Source organism: Triticum dicoccoides, chromosome 6A, assembly GCF_002162155.2.
Source record: "Triticum dicoccoides isolate Atlit2015 ecotype Zavitan chromosome 6A, WEW_v2.0, whole genome shotgun sequence".
Classification (NCBI taxonomy): domain Eukaryota; kingdom Viridiplantae; phylum Streptophyta; class Magnoliopsida; order Poales; family Poaceae; genus Triticum; species Triticum dicoccoides.
Window position 1 is genome coordinate 431201425 of NC_041390.1, and position 15214 is coordinate 431216638.

At 51.3% G+C, this 15214-nt stretch overlaps 1 pseudogene; it reads right to left on the bottom strand.

Annotated features, from left to right (window-relative positions):
- Positions 1 to 15214, bottom strand: part of LOC119315889 — a 50062-nt pseudogene that overhangs the window by 7937 nt on the left and 26911 nt on the right.

Sequence of the window (15214 nt, forward strand, 5' to 3'; positions counted from 1 at the left end):
ATCCATTTCACCTTAGTTAGCTCAAAAAGATCCATTTCACCTTAGTTAGCACATAAACGACCCATTTCAAGTAAGTTAGCTCATAAATGATCCATTTCACCTAAGTTAGCTCATAAATGATCCATTTCACCTTAGTTAGCTCAAAAACTATTGATTTCACCTTAGTTAGCTCAAAAATGATGCCCTTCACCTTAGTTAGCTCATAAATGACCCATTTCAACTAAGTTAGCTCATAAATGATCCATTTCAACTAAGTTAGCTCATAAACAACCCATTTCAACTTAGTTAGCTCATATATGATCCATTTCAACTAAGTTAGCTCATAAATGACATACTTCTTGTTCTAGTCTTCTTCTTGGTCTAGTCACCTATTTCTAACTTTCTTATTTACCATTTTGCAGATTTCATTCACTTCATGGAACCTAGCTTGCTATGATGGAGTGCTTGCTTTTCCTTTCATGAAACTTTGCATTGTATCTAGCTTGCTATGATGGAACTTCCTATTGTAATATGTATATGGATGGAACTTGCTTAGGTATGAACAATGTGTATGGATGAAACTTATGTGATATGTGATATGAAACTTATGTGCTGGATATCTGATATGGAAATATATCTATATATGTCATATATATTTGCTCTGAAAATTGTTGGATTCAAAAAAACAGAAAAAGAGCCAATATGCAGGCTCTTTGCCGTCTGCCACCGACGGCAAAGAGCTCTTTGCCATCAGCAGCGGATGGCAAAGAGGCCACGTGGCAGGTAGCTGTGCTTCCTGGGAGGCTGACCAATTTGGTCAGTTTGCCTACAGTGGCTGACAGCAAAGGCTTTGCCGTCCGCGGCGGACGGCAAAGAGCAAAAACTTTGCCTACAGCGGCGACGGCAAAGGCCTGCCATGTAGTGACGTCGGCTGACATCACACGGCGGACGGCAAAGGCCTTCCGAAGTTTGCCGTCAGCGGCAGACGGCAAAGGCCTGCCGTTAGCCACCTAACGGAGTAACAACGCACTTATTGCCGTTTGCACTCTTTGTCGTCCGCTGCTGATGGCAAAGGCTCCTTTGCCGTCAGCCGCCCGAAGCAGACGGCAAAGTACCTCTTTGCCGAACCTTACTTTGCCGTCACCTTTTGCCGTCCGCGGTGGACGGCAAAGACCTTTGCCGTCAGCCATCCATGCCTTTGCCGCCCGCCATGGCTGACAGCAAAGTAGCTGATTCCTGTAGTGAGCCATGGATGCCTAAAATCCCCCAATGTCATCATTTCGTGTGCTTTATGAAAAAACCTCCAATGTCATGTTTTCATGATATGAAGGTAGTAACACATATCATATTTAATGGCAGATTTGGAACACAATATAGAATATTCACTAGTTGGTACTCTGGATATACCGAAGTCTAGTCATAGTTTCCTGCAGATAATTCAACAGTGCATCACTATTGACCTAAGGTCCTAGAAGCCAGTCAAATATTTGATGAATTTTCTATTACTTCAAAATCTAAATGTGCGAATTGAGAATACGAGTTCACACATGCATCAAAGGGGTGTAAAAATCCAAATTCATAGATCACATGAAATAACTTTACTATACCTAGATTGGTTAAAAGGAGAAATGTCGGAATAGCTATTCACACATGCATCTAGTTCCTCAACTATGTTAACATGGACCCCATTGCTTGCATCCTTGACAATTCTTGCTCTCCAAGGTACAAAGGAAGCAGTTGCATCCGGAAGTTTGTTACCAATAGTAGAACTTTTACCAGTCATAATGTTCAGCATTTTGCTGACCATATTTGGTTGGGCAACCAACTCCTTTAAGATGTTCGGCTCGGTAGTGAGTGGAAAGCCATTGTCCATCATTTCATCTAGAATCTGGATTCATATAAGAATTATATTGTTTACAGAACTTACATTAAAATGAATAGTCCAGTTTTACCAGTCATGGACAACACAAGCAACCAAGCGATTAAAATAGCTGATTGCGATTAAAGTCTCAAATGCAATAGACATCCTTGATTGATGTTCCTTTAACAGAATGAACTTAACAGATGTAGAAAATAATTTCCAACAAATAGATAGTTCTACGCATTGAAATTCCACGAGCTTTGTAGCTCTCTATATGCAATTCAATTTGTCCATAGTAAAACTGCTAATTCTAGTGTGTTATCTTATTTTCCAAACTTTAAAGCTTAGTTCTTTTTCATAATCTATCAAAGAAAATTATCTTGGAATGAAATAAAGTGAATACCAGTTCCACAGTTATAATGTGATAGGAGTGAGAAAAGATACCTGATAAACAATTACAAAGTTATCATTGATTGTGTCTTCATTTATATCTCCAAGGTAATCTGTCAAGACATTCGCCACACAAGAGAGAAACTAGATGCGAAAAATCATATTAGCACACCCAAAGTTAGCAAAAGTTAAAAGCTGCGGTATAGGCTATCTGCTATTTCAGGGACAGACAACTTTAGGAAGTTACAACATAGTTGTATGTGTCTTCTAAGGAATCAAATGTCATTGAATTAAAGACAAAAGAGTGCAATATGAAGAGCACACCTTGATAGCCATCAACGGGGTATCTCCACTTGGGTGCATGTCAGGAACATCTGGCCGTTCCGATATACTTGGAACAAGTAGTGTGTTGGCGACACCATGACCTGCAAGACCTTCCAAGGTGCAAGAAACATCATGACGTCAACACTATAGCAGCTCGAAATTTGCTGCTTTAAAATGATTTTTCTACAATAGCAACTGTTGGTGAACGTAGCATGCAATTTCAAAAAAATTCCTACGATCATGCAAAATCTATCTAGGAGATGCATAGCAATGAGAGGGGGAGAGTGTGTCCACGTACCCTCATAGACCGAAAGCGGAAGCGTTAGATTAACGCGGTTGATGTAGTCGAACGTCTTTGCGATCCAACCGATCAAGTACCAAACGTACGACACCTTCGAGTTCAACACATGTTCAGCTCGATGACGTTCCTAGAACTCTTGATCCAGCAGAGGGTCGAGCGAGAGTTTTGTCAGCACGACGGAGGGGTGACGGTGATGGTGACGTGATCCACGCAGGGCTTTGCCTAAGCACTACGACGCTATGACCGGAGGAGCAAACTGTGGAGAGAGACATCGCACACAACTTGGAACAATTCTTGTGTCTCCAAGGGGTGCCCTGCCCACGTATATAAAGGAGGGAGAGGGAGGAGGCCGGCCCTAGGGGGCGCACCATAAGGGGGGAGTCCTACTAGGACTCCCAGTCCTAGCGCCCCCTTCCCTAATCCAATTCGGCCTCCTCCCTTGTGGGGTCACACCAGCCCCTTGTGGGCTGGTTAGCCTACCTCCTATGGCCTATATGGCCCATATCTTTCCACGGGGGGTTCCGGTAACCCCTCCGGTACTCTGTTATGTACCCGATACACTCTAGAACCCTTCCGGTGTCCGAATACTACCTTCCAATATATCAATCTTTACCTCTCGACCATTTTGAGACTCCTCGTCATGTCCGTGATCTCATCCGGGACTCTGAACAAACTTTTGTCACCAAAACACATAACTCATAATACAAATCGTCATCGAACGTTAAGCGTCACTAGTGCAGAACCGGGCAATAGCACCGGTTTGTAAGGCCTTTTAGTGCCGGTTCGGTAACCGGCACTAAAGTGTGGGCACTAAAGGTCCCCCCTTTAGTACCGGTTCAGCACGAACCGGTGCTAAAGGGCAACCACGTGGCACGAGCCAGCTCCGGGGGCAGGGAGCCCTTTAGTACCGGTTGGTGACACCAACCGGTATTAAAAGGTTGGGGGGTTTTGGGTTTATGATTTCTTTTTCATTTAATTTTGTGTTTTCCATTTAATTCTTTTTCATTTGCTAGTATTTTATGATACTACATATTGTACACGTTATGCATATATATAAATAGAATTTCTAGTAGAACCGATCATATATATATATCATCGAATGTCTCACAACCACCATTAATTAATTCACATATATATACAATTAGCTAGCTATATACAATTTCTCCTAATTGGTGCCTTTTTAGCCAGTCGCATTAGCCTAATTGGTGCCTTCGGAGCACGATAACAATTGGAAGTGGTTCATGGGGGCGGTAGCGGGTAAAAGTATTCTCCTTTGGGATCTATGACCTGGTCGAGCAAAAATCCCGCTATTTCCTCTAGAATTGCTTTTATGCCGTCCTCTGGTAGGAGCTTCTCCCGCACCTCTTTGAACTGTTAAGAAGGAGATCAATATGCATGTGTATTAGTTGTGTGACTAGATATCGATAATGGTGTAAAAATTGTGAATAGTGTTCTAACAAACATACCCACTCCTGTCTTTGAGATCTGCTCCTTTTGAACGCCATCATGCGAATGTTCTCGCAAACGTAGTATGCACACAAATTATTCCCCGGCGCCTGCTTCAGGGCCTTTACGAGAATGGAATTTGATCAGATAATAATTAATAAAGTGTGATAATTGAAGAGATGGCAGCTAGCTAGTACTACTTAATTACTTACCATGGGTCGATACCATTTCAGATTTTGTTTCCATGGGCCTGGAGTGACCCTGATGAACTTTGCCCAAGCCCCGCCCGCCAACAAAGAAAATGAATAAATGGGTTATTAAATAGTTGTTATCAGGAAATGACGAACTAATTAAATAGGCCGAGATATAGTTAATAATGATTGAAATTACCTGTTGACTATCCCCTTCACGATGGTGTAGTTAGTTGGTTTCTTAAGTAGTGAGTCTAGTACTTCAACTGTTCCTTCATCAACTTTAATGATTAACAAGATCCAGTGAAATTTGCATGCACACACGTTTGCATGTCTTAATTAAGCGGGCATATGTAAGCAAAAACATGTAGCTAGCTAGTTGGCAAAAACCGAATTTGTAGTACAAGACAGTGTGACTCACTCGAAGTTGTAAGGAAGTAGTATATCTTCATTGTATTTGAGGCGCTTGAAGAACTCTAGCATGCTTTCCTCTACACTTTTTTTGGTAATATGGATCTAATTTCGATGTGTATTCATTAATGATATTTGGGTCAACGAACCCAATGCCATAGCGTCCACCTTTTTTCATCTCATAAATCTTCATCTTGCATAATACCACAGAAAAGAATATAGTGAGGATAATTACAGGTAATGATTGATCAAAATGATCACTACAGCTAGCTTGAGACTTAAATTACAGGAAAGAAATCACTTACAGACAATAGAAACTGACGATAGATTTGTCGAGTGCGTCTTGATTGTATAACTGAAATAGTTTTGTATACTCAACGGACACAGCTTTCTCATGGTAGTAATGATCCTTCTTGACATTCCCCATGAGGGACTCTCGATTGGAAATCTTGGTAATGTCCATGTACCATTGATGCAATTCATACATTCTCCTTGGGAGCTTCTTGACCTCGTCTGGCTCGACCAAAGGTTGGCCCCGGACATATTTCCGTTTTAATTCCTCCTCTCTAGTCGGAGACATGGGCTCGATATCGAGGAGTTGTTCAACTGTGATCATGAGGCTTTTAGCCTGCTCAATATGCTCCTCGGTTATTACCACATCGCCCAGCCCGGGAACGTTAACGGTTTGCCCACAATAATATTGGGCGCGCGTACTCTCATGTGTTGTTGGCACAACAAGCGGGGGGATTGATTGCGCCGCCTGTTCTCCCAGCTGGGGAACGGTTTTACCGCATGTTTTGCCAGCTGATTTGCTCGAGCTCGAGCTCGCCTCTTTTTGTAGACGTGCTAGATATAACTTCCTGAGGTGGCGCTCATAGTCTGTGTCAACAGGCTTGGGAGCTGGTGCTCTAGCCATACGAATGAAGTGGTCAATCTTTTCCTCAGGCACTTTCTCCCTTGGCGGCGGTGGCGGTTTGGGTGCAAAATCGGCTTCCACCTCGGCCTTCGATATGGCTGCGTTTTCCTCCTCGAACTTGTCGTAAGGCCTCTGCGGAAGAGACGCGAGGCTACTTGGACCATATTGAAATTGCTTGCCTCCGCCTATACCTCTAGTACTACCTCGACTTGTACCGCTATGCACCATAGCTGAGGCGGCTCTCTTCCGTGATTGCTGACGTGGCGAAGACGGCTGACATGGCTGAGTTGGAGGAGGAGGAGTGGCCTGAAGCTGTGCCGGACTTGGAGGAGGAGTGGCCTGACGCTTTGCCAGACTTGGAGGAGGAGGAGTGGCCTCAAGCTGTGCCGAACTTGGAGGAGTGGCTGGACGCGTTGGTGGACTTGGAGGAGCGGGAGTCTGCTGACTCGGTGGCGGACTTCGACGAGGAGTCGGATGACGCGGTGTCGGTGGCCTTCGAAAGATGATGCAATCCTTTCTTCATAGGATGATACGATGGTTGGCCTCTCCTAGTGTGTGCTCCTTGTCACCTCCAGGAATGTCAAGCTCTAGCCCCGAATATTGGTCCACCACCTCATCAACCAAGACACGAGCATACCCCACTGCAATCGGGTTGCAATGGAAGGTTGCCTCAGGGGGGATTTGTAAAAGCAAGGGCGTGCGCTACCTTCATGGATATGTTCTTCATTTTGAAGTGTAGCTCGCAGTTAGTGTTCTCCATGATGTCATCCACTGGGTAGCTATCCAGCAATGCATCGCCCGGGGCAGAACCCACGCTGCTTCTCGGCATGGATGGGACGGTGCTATCCAATGCTGGATGATCCGCTAGCTGCTGCAGCTGCTGAGACCCCCTTTGCTGGCTAAGTGAGTCGATCTGCTCCTGCTGCCGCTGGAATTTGACTGCCAAGTCCATGTGCGTTGATTCTAGGCCTTGAAGGCGTTCATAGTCCATCTTCCTTTGCTCCTCCTCCATCTTCCTCTTCTTCTCCTCCGCAATCTTCTTTCTCGCATGGGTTCTGTAGTCGGTGTTCCAGTCCGAAAACCCCTCATACCACGAAATAGCGCCCTTGCCTCGTGTTCTTCCCGGGTGTTCAGGATTTCCCAGGGCACGCGTAAGCTCGTCGTTCTCTCTGTTGGGCTGGAACACCCCCGATCGAGCCTCTTCTATTGCAGCAAGTAGCTTATCTTCGGCTCCGTCCAGACATGACTTCTTCGAAACTTTGCCTGTCTTCGGCTCCAACTCCCCCCATGCGCATAGAACGAAGTCCTGCACCTGGGGGCCAGCTCAATGTTTCTGGAGTGACACCTGCATCCTCCATCTCTTTCTCAGACTTATCCCACTTAGGCATTCCCACCGCATAGCCACATGGCCCCAGCTTATGGAACTTATCCTTTTTTGCGGCATTGGCCTTGTTTATTCTCGACCGTTCCTTAGACAATTCCGAATCCTTGAATTTCACGAAATCGTCCCAATGAGCACTTTGCTTCTCTAGTGTTCCCTCGAATACTAGAGTCTTCCTTCATCCCTTGACGTACTTGTCCCATTCACGATTCTTGTGGTTCTTGAATGCAACTGCCATCTTCCTAAGAGCAGTGTCGTTGACTTTCTCCACATCTGCATCTGTAAAATGATCTGGTAGGGTGAAATGTTCCATGAGCGTTTCCCAAAGCAGAAGTTTTTGTATGTCATCGACAAAAGTAACTCCTGGACGTGGCTTTGCTGGCTCTCTCCATTCTTGAAGGGAGATTGGGAGTTGGTCCTTCACAAGAACTCCGCACTGACGAAATGAACTTGTCCGCAATCTTCTTAGGCGCTAATGGTTCACCATTAGGTTTGATGGCCTCGATATTGTACTTTACGCCCTCCTTCAACTTTTTGTTCGGGCCTCGTTTCCTGTCGCCTAAAGATTTGCTCAATCTGGATGGCTGAAAGAAGAAAGATCGATTCGTTAATATATCTTCAAGTCATTTAAAACATGTGTTGATCACCAGATGCCTGCTTATATAAATATATATACCTCGCCGGTCTTTGTTGTTTCAAGATCAACATTTTCTTCGTCATGTTCATAGTTCATGACTTCATCAATTCGGTCATCGCGATCGAATATCATATCACCCTCCCCGGTGTTGTTTAGATATTCGGAGCCGTCATAATCTTCTTCATTCTGATCATCATCTGGCCTGCGAGGATTGCGTATGATATTGAACAGGGCCTCTTCTCCCTCTCTGCCGGTATTGTCCGCCATAGGTTTTATTTAACTAATCCAAAAGAAATATATTCAAATTACAATGCATGGATGCAATCAATTAATAAGGAAAAACTGAATCAATCATAGTACATAATAAGCATCATCGAATATAATCTCGAATACGTCGTCTCGAATAATAGATATAATCTCAAATACATCGTCTCGAATAATATATATATATAATCTCGAATAAATCATCTCGAATATTATATATCGAATACATCACTAGCTAGCTAGCTAGCTAATAAAGATCGAATACTAGAGAGTAATCTAGGCGGTGGACAACCAAAGTGAAGGAACCATCACTTGATCATAGTTCGGGTGATCTCCCCAAAGAACCTGCCAGGTATTGGAGAAACTGACGTCCATAGCAGCCATGTAGCGATGGACGTGCTCGTCCTCCTCCCTGACACGGCGACGTACCACCTCCGGCGGGGCCGGCTCCCTCCGCACGAAAGTGGCCCACGCGAACGCCACCAATGGAGATGAGGGTCGACGATGGGACCCGGGGCCGGGTTCCTCACCAAGCGTCACGCCCCTGAAGGTAGCACCTCCCAGTGCCAGCCCGGCAGAGCCCAGCCCCGGACATGGGTCCTCTGAAGTAGGACATCGTCGCGAACGGGTCGACGGCGAGGATGCGGGCCGGGCATCATCGATGACAAATACTATATGCCGCAAAAGTAAAGTAACATTTTTTAAATGATGGATTGTGATTTCATATATGCAAATTCTAAATTTTATACCTAAAACTAACATTTCTAATATTTCTATAACTAAAACTAACATTTGTAATATTTCTATAACTAAAAAACATTTCTATATAACTAACATTTCTATATAACTAATATTTCTAATATTTCTATATAACTAACATTTCTATATAACTAACATTTCTAATATTTCTATAATTAAAAAACATTTCTATATAACTAACATTTCTAATAATTCTATAACTAAAAAACAGAAAGATTGCTAACATTTCTATAACAATGTGTGTGTGTGTGTGTGTGGTACATGGCGGCCGCGGCAGGAGCTCACCGGCGAGGCGTGGCGACGGGGGGCGGCGATGGGGACGGGGACGAAGACGGAGACGGCGACGGGGACGGGGCGGCGACGACAGGGCGAGGCAGCGACGACAGGGATGGGGACGGGCCGAGCGGGGACGACGGGAGGACGGGGCGGGGCGCGGCGCGGCAATGGGGACGACGGGGACGGGGACGGCGATGACGACAGATGGCGACGGGGACGGCGATGGGGGCGGCGACGAGGGGCGGCGGCGACGGGGCAGAGGAGAAAGAAGCAGAGGGAGAGATGAGAAACTGACAAATTTTTTGAAGTGCTTTCTGTCGGATTTCGGGTTCCGGCAGACCCTTAAGGTTCGAACACTGGGGTGCGCATGGAGATTACGCCTTCTACCTCCCCGTCTTGCAAAGATCTAAACTACTAAAAGAACTGCACAAGGGACACAAGATTTATACTGGTTCGGGCCACCGTTGTGGTGTAATACCCTACTCTAGTGTGTGGTTGGTGGATTGCCTCCTGGGGCTGATGATGATGAACAATACAAGGAAGAACAGCCTCGCGAGGGCCTGTTCTTGGCTGGGGTGATGAACTGCTAGGAGGAGTTCAGCCACCTTTTTCTCTCTCTCTTATTCTTCTTCCTACCGATCGAATGAACAGAGCCAAACCTTCCACCCGCCTGCTATGTGGGTGGCTGGTCCTATTTATAGAGGCCCTGGTCCTCTTCCCAAATATTGAGCGGGAAGGGAGCCAACAATGGCGGGCTAATTTGAAGGGGGACATCAAGTATCAACTATCCTGACAAAAGCAGTCTTCGCCTGCGCAAAGCTCTGGTGATGACGCCGTCCTGGGCTCCACGGTGACCTCCATCTCGTATCCTCCTGGTCTTGATCTCGTTGCACCGAAATGGCAACCTTTTCCTGATGCCTCAGTACTTCGCGGCTGCGCTTGCCCCCTTTGCACCAAAGAGGAAAGAAGGACGCTGCGCGCGCTGGCACCCGCCTGGCGCCCTGAGTCGTCATGGCTTGCATCACGGGCACCTCGCGAGGTACCCTGCCTTGATCTCTCCGCCTCCTCGCGAGCCAGCCTGACGGGGCCGTGCCTGAGGAAGCTCCATGTCGTCCGCCTCGCGAGGCTTGGCCCCTCGCGAGGGTCTTGAGTCTTGTGTTGATGAAGATGGGCCGTGCTGGGCCTCCTTTGAGCCACGCCTTAGGCCGCAGGTAGGCAAGTCTGGGGACCCCCGTTCCCAGAACGCCGACAGTAGCCCCCGGGCCCAAGGCGCGCCCGGACTTGGCCGTACCGAGAGGCGAAAGGGTAAGGGCGAAGCGCCACGGGCCCTAACAGCCTGCGGCCTTGGGCGCCGCATGGCGGTTGATGGGACGTGGGCGGCACTGTTCCCCCCACGCCCCCTTATTCTTCGCCCTGCTAGGCGGACTTGTAGTTGCACATAGCCGCTCCCCTTCTTATTGCTCGAGTGTCTCCTGTTCTTCCTTCCTTCGAACGCCTACTCCCGCCTCCAATCTAATCTCGAATCTTCCCCCTCCTTCCCATCGCCATGACTCCGACGAGGAAGGAGAGAGGGGAGAAACCCATGCCTCCGTCTTGTGCGCCGCCATCGGTGGCCCCCGTCGTCGGCCAGTCGACCGTACTCAATCAAGAGTGCCTGGGCAGGGACAGCTTGGCTCTGTCCACCGTCTTCAATGAGTGCGGGAGGACGACGGCTTGGCCCGCGTCCCACTTCTCCATTGACAGGATAGCAACCGAGGTCCCATGTTTTACCTATGCCTTGTGGGCGGGTCTGGTTCCCCCCTTCTCTGATTTCTTCAATGCCGTGCTCTCCCATTATTAGACCCACATGATGCATCTAAGTCCTGAGTCCATCACCCTCCTTTCGGTCTTCGCCTTCGTTTGCGAAGCCATGGTGGGCATCCCTCCTTGGTTGCCTTGCTACGCCACTTCTTCTCACTGCACCTTGTCGACCCTTCCCAATGCTGGGCGTGCGTGAGCTTTGCTGCCGAGCCTGAGACCGAGGCCTCTGGGATTGACTTCAAACTCCCCTTGCCCGCGGTTGGGTTCCGTGAGCGGTGGTTGTATGTGGACGCAGGGGTGCCCGGCCCCCAGCTATCAGAGCCGACCTTGCCTGTTGTCCCCCATTCGGGTTGGGGCCAGGAGACGCTCAAGAGCCCCCGGCTCGTCTTTGTCTGGAGCCGCTTCGCGCTCCTGAGGAAGCTCAGCGTGACAGCGCCTAAGGTGGTGAAGGAGTTTCTGTTATGCCGTGTTGCTCCCATTCAACGCCACTCTCGCCGGATGTGGGCCTTCCATGGGCGCGAGGATAGCATGAGGCTCCAGGAAGAGGACCTGGCTCCCGCGGTGCTGAAGTCGACGCTCTTGACCTTGGCTAGGGACCCCAATCCCGGCAACGTCCGGCAGGGAGGGGCCTTGCTGTATCTCTGCCAGAGCAGGGCTGACTTCGTGAAGCAGATGCCCATCTTTGATGAGTGGGGGTTGCGCCCCGCCGGCCTCCAGGGACCTCGCGAGAATCCAATGGTGGTGACTGCCCTTCCAATCGGCCAAGGCGACTCCTCCTCAAGTGGCGGAGCAGGGAGGCAGGAGGCGCCGGGGGCCGAGGGGGCTCCTGATGAGGTGGCAGCGCCGGGTGATGCTCGCGGGGGGACAGCTCCTGGGACCCGTGCCGCTGCGGTTGAAGGCGGCAAGCAACCTCTCCCAGCGCCCGGGGCTGAGGCCTTGGAGGCCCCAGCCGCGTCTTCTGGTGAGGTGATGGACGGCACGCGCCAGGCAGGCGCCCCTGACGCGGACCCTCTGATGCTCCGTCCTCGCGGCAGGTTGATCCTTGCGCTCTTCTCTTGGGCCGCTTCCGCGTGGACTTTGAGGCCCTCCGGAGGAAAAGGGAGGCCCTGGGTGATGACTTCCCTTGTTGCGTGCAGAAGTGCAGGAAATACTTCGCCACTGACGAGTAAGCCTTCTTCCTCTCTGGCTCCTGATCCTCTTGTTGCTTTCACTGATCCTTGCTCCGCAGGCCCCTCCCGGCCGAGCTCGCGGAAGTAGCAGAGGTGCCGCCTCCTTTGGCTTCGCCCCCTCTACCGTCCTCAAATGCTCCGAGCAGCTCCGCCCTTGTGGTGAGGGCGTCTGAAGGGGCGGACCATCCCGAGGTGCACCGCGGCCCTTCATTCCCCGCGATTTTCCTTCATGAGCCCTCTCGGGGAATAGCCAGTCTGCCGTGGGCTTCTCGTCTGGTCGTGGACTGCGACTGGTCGAGGCGCCTCCTACGCCCTTCATCTGGAGATGGGCTGGCTCCAGGCCGGGCTTCTGGTGCAGCGTGCCCGGCCGTCGCGAGGGCGCCAGCCCCCAGCCCCCTGCCCGGAGGAGGAACGATGATTCTTGGCCCCCGACGCTTGCTTGGGGCGGATGACGATGTGGAAGACGTGCTCGAGCGCGCCCGGGAGCATCGCGCTCGCCGCCAAGGATTCCTTCGAAGGGCGACCGACGCGGTGAACTTGCTTGGGGAGGAGCTTGCTGACGAAGACGCGCACCTGGAGGCCGAGGGCCTGCGCCTGGCTGCTGGGAGGCGCGAGCTGGAGGCCGCCATCGCCCTAGCGCGCCGTTAGCGTGATCTTGACGATGAAGAGGCGAAGGCGTCGCTGGAAGCCTCTCGAGTGGCCCGATCCCAGGCCACCGAGGATGCCCGGAGAGCTGACCGATGGCGAGAGGCGGCTGAGGAGCGGGCTCGTGAGGTCCTGGCCCGGTGCTACTCACTAGAGGAGCAAGTGGAGCTGCGCGAGCTGGCCCTTGCGTCGATGCGGGTGGCCTCCCGTGACCCAGCCGAGCTCCAGAAGCGCGAAGAAGCGTTGACGCTGGAAGCCGCGGAACGCACTCGTGAGTACGAGCGGCTGGAGACGAGGGAGCGCTTGGTGACGCAGGCGGAGGACGATGTCGCTGCACGGGAGGCTTGTGTCCTGGAGGAGGTCGGTCGTCGGGTGGCGATGACGCGCCAAGACCTCGAGTGCGAGTTCGAGAGGAGGCTAGAGTTGATCCGGGTCGAAGCTGAAGGGAGGACCGCAGCCTTGAGGGTCAAGCGGGAGGAGGCAACGTGGCTGGCCGACGCCTCCCGGGCCGCCCTTGAGGTAGCGTGAGGGGAGTTAGCTGCCTCCCAGGCCGAGATGCTCCGTCTTCGTCAGCGGGTGGAGGAGGCTGAGGGCGTCGCGTGCCAGAATGCGGACGAGATATGTTAGCGGCAGGTCCTGGAGCAAGTGCACGGTCCCATGCTCGCCACGCTCTGGGAGAGAGCTAGCGCGGCCTTGGGCAACATCTGTGAGGCGGCTGTTGGCGAGCCGCACACAGCCAACTATGCTGGCAACCTTCAGTTCTTCACTGCCATGGTGACGCAGCTGGAGGCGTGTTCGGCAAGGGCCGATAGGTTGGTGGAAGAGAGGAGCCGCGCGCTGCTCGGGCGCGCCTTCTCCCGTGTCTTCAACCATCTCCTGAACATGGATTCCTGCTTCGATTTTGACGCTGTCATCGCCCCAGTTCCCCAGGCCGTCTGAGGTGACCTGGCGCGCTGGGTGGAAGACAACGTGGACGCCCTTGTCAGGGCCTTCGCTTCGGACGACGATGTTATCGTGGGTGCTGATGAGGGCGGCTTGGCGAGCGGCCCTGACGCCGCCGACGGCGACGCAGACGATGATGGCGAATTCGGCGACCCCAACGAAGGCTTGGGAGGTGCTTCCGGGGACGCATTGGGGAATTGGTCCGACTGAGTGTGTATCGCTCCTGTCTTTTTTACCCTGCATGAATAGAACTCAGGTTTTTGACCTAATGGTTGTGAGAGCATTTTGGGAGGGGAAGCCCCTCATGTAGAACCTGTGTTCGTCGTATCAGTAGTTGTCAGCGCCCATGCTAGGCGGTTGGCAGGTTTACCTTTGTTTCGCGCAAGCCCCGAAGCAGCCTGTGGGAGGGCCTTTTCCTGAACGCGAGAGCTTCACAGGCACTCGCCTTGCTTCACAGGCTCTGGGCCTTTTCCTAAGCGCGAGAGCTTCACAGGCACTCGCCTTGCTTCACAGGCTCTGGGACTTTTCCTTAAGCGCGATAGCTTCACAGGCATTGGCCTTCTTCACAGGCTCTGGGCCTTTTCCCAAACGCAATAGCTTCACAGGCACTCGCCTTGCTTCACAGGCTCTGGGCCTTTTCCCAAACGCAATAGCTTCACAGGCACTCGCCTTGCTTCACAGGCTCTGGGCCTTTTCCAAAACGCGATAGCTTCACAGGCACTCGCCTTGCTTCACAGGCTCTGGGCCTTTTCCAAAACGCGATAGCTTCACAGGCACTCGCCTTGCTTCACAGGCTCCGGGCCTTTTCCGAACAGGGCAACCTCCGCAGGCACCCGAAGATCCTCCCGAGAGCCAGCAACAGCAGCAATTTGGGTTGCGCACAAGCCAGGCCTGACCGGACTCGCGAGGGGCTCGTGAGGGGAGGCTGCTGTGGCAAAGCGGTAAACAGAACGCGAGAAACGGCTCGAGCGAGAATAAGCACCCCTTCCCCGAACACACGCAAATCTCAAATTTGAATCCAACTTAAATCCAGCGGGGGAAAAGCTACAGCCAAAGGGAAAGGCAATGAAAAGCAGACAAAAGGCCGCGTCCGGCACCTAATCTAGTCTTGGACGTCTTCTCACCACAGCAGAGCTAAGTGCTGTCCACTGGGCGTGGGAGGGAGCCCAGGGCCTGAGGCCGGCACCCCTGAGACTCCGGGGCGTGTACAGCCCCACTCATTATTACGTGAGAGTGTCACGGGGCGGCGAGCTTCACAGGCACCGGGCCTTCTTCACAGGCACTGGCCTTGCTTCATATCGCCAGACAAGGGCCCCGCCTTGCGCCACACACTAGTGCCATCAGCAACGACCGGAACCCAGGACGCCGCCCGATGGGGTAGAGCGGTCGCCAGCGGTTCCCCCGACAACCACGGGTCCTCTGCCAGGGGCAGGCCCTGAGGCACCTCCCCAGCAGAGGGCCTACCTCCTGAGAACGCCATGCTCCGAACGTCGTGGTGGTGATGTCGGATCTCGGCCCCTCT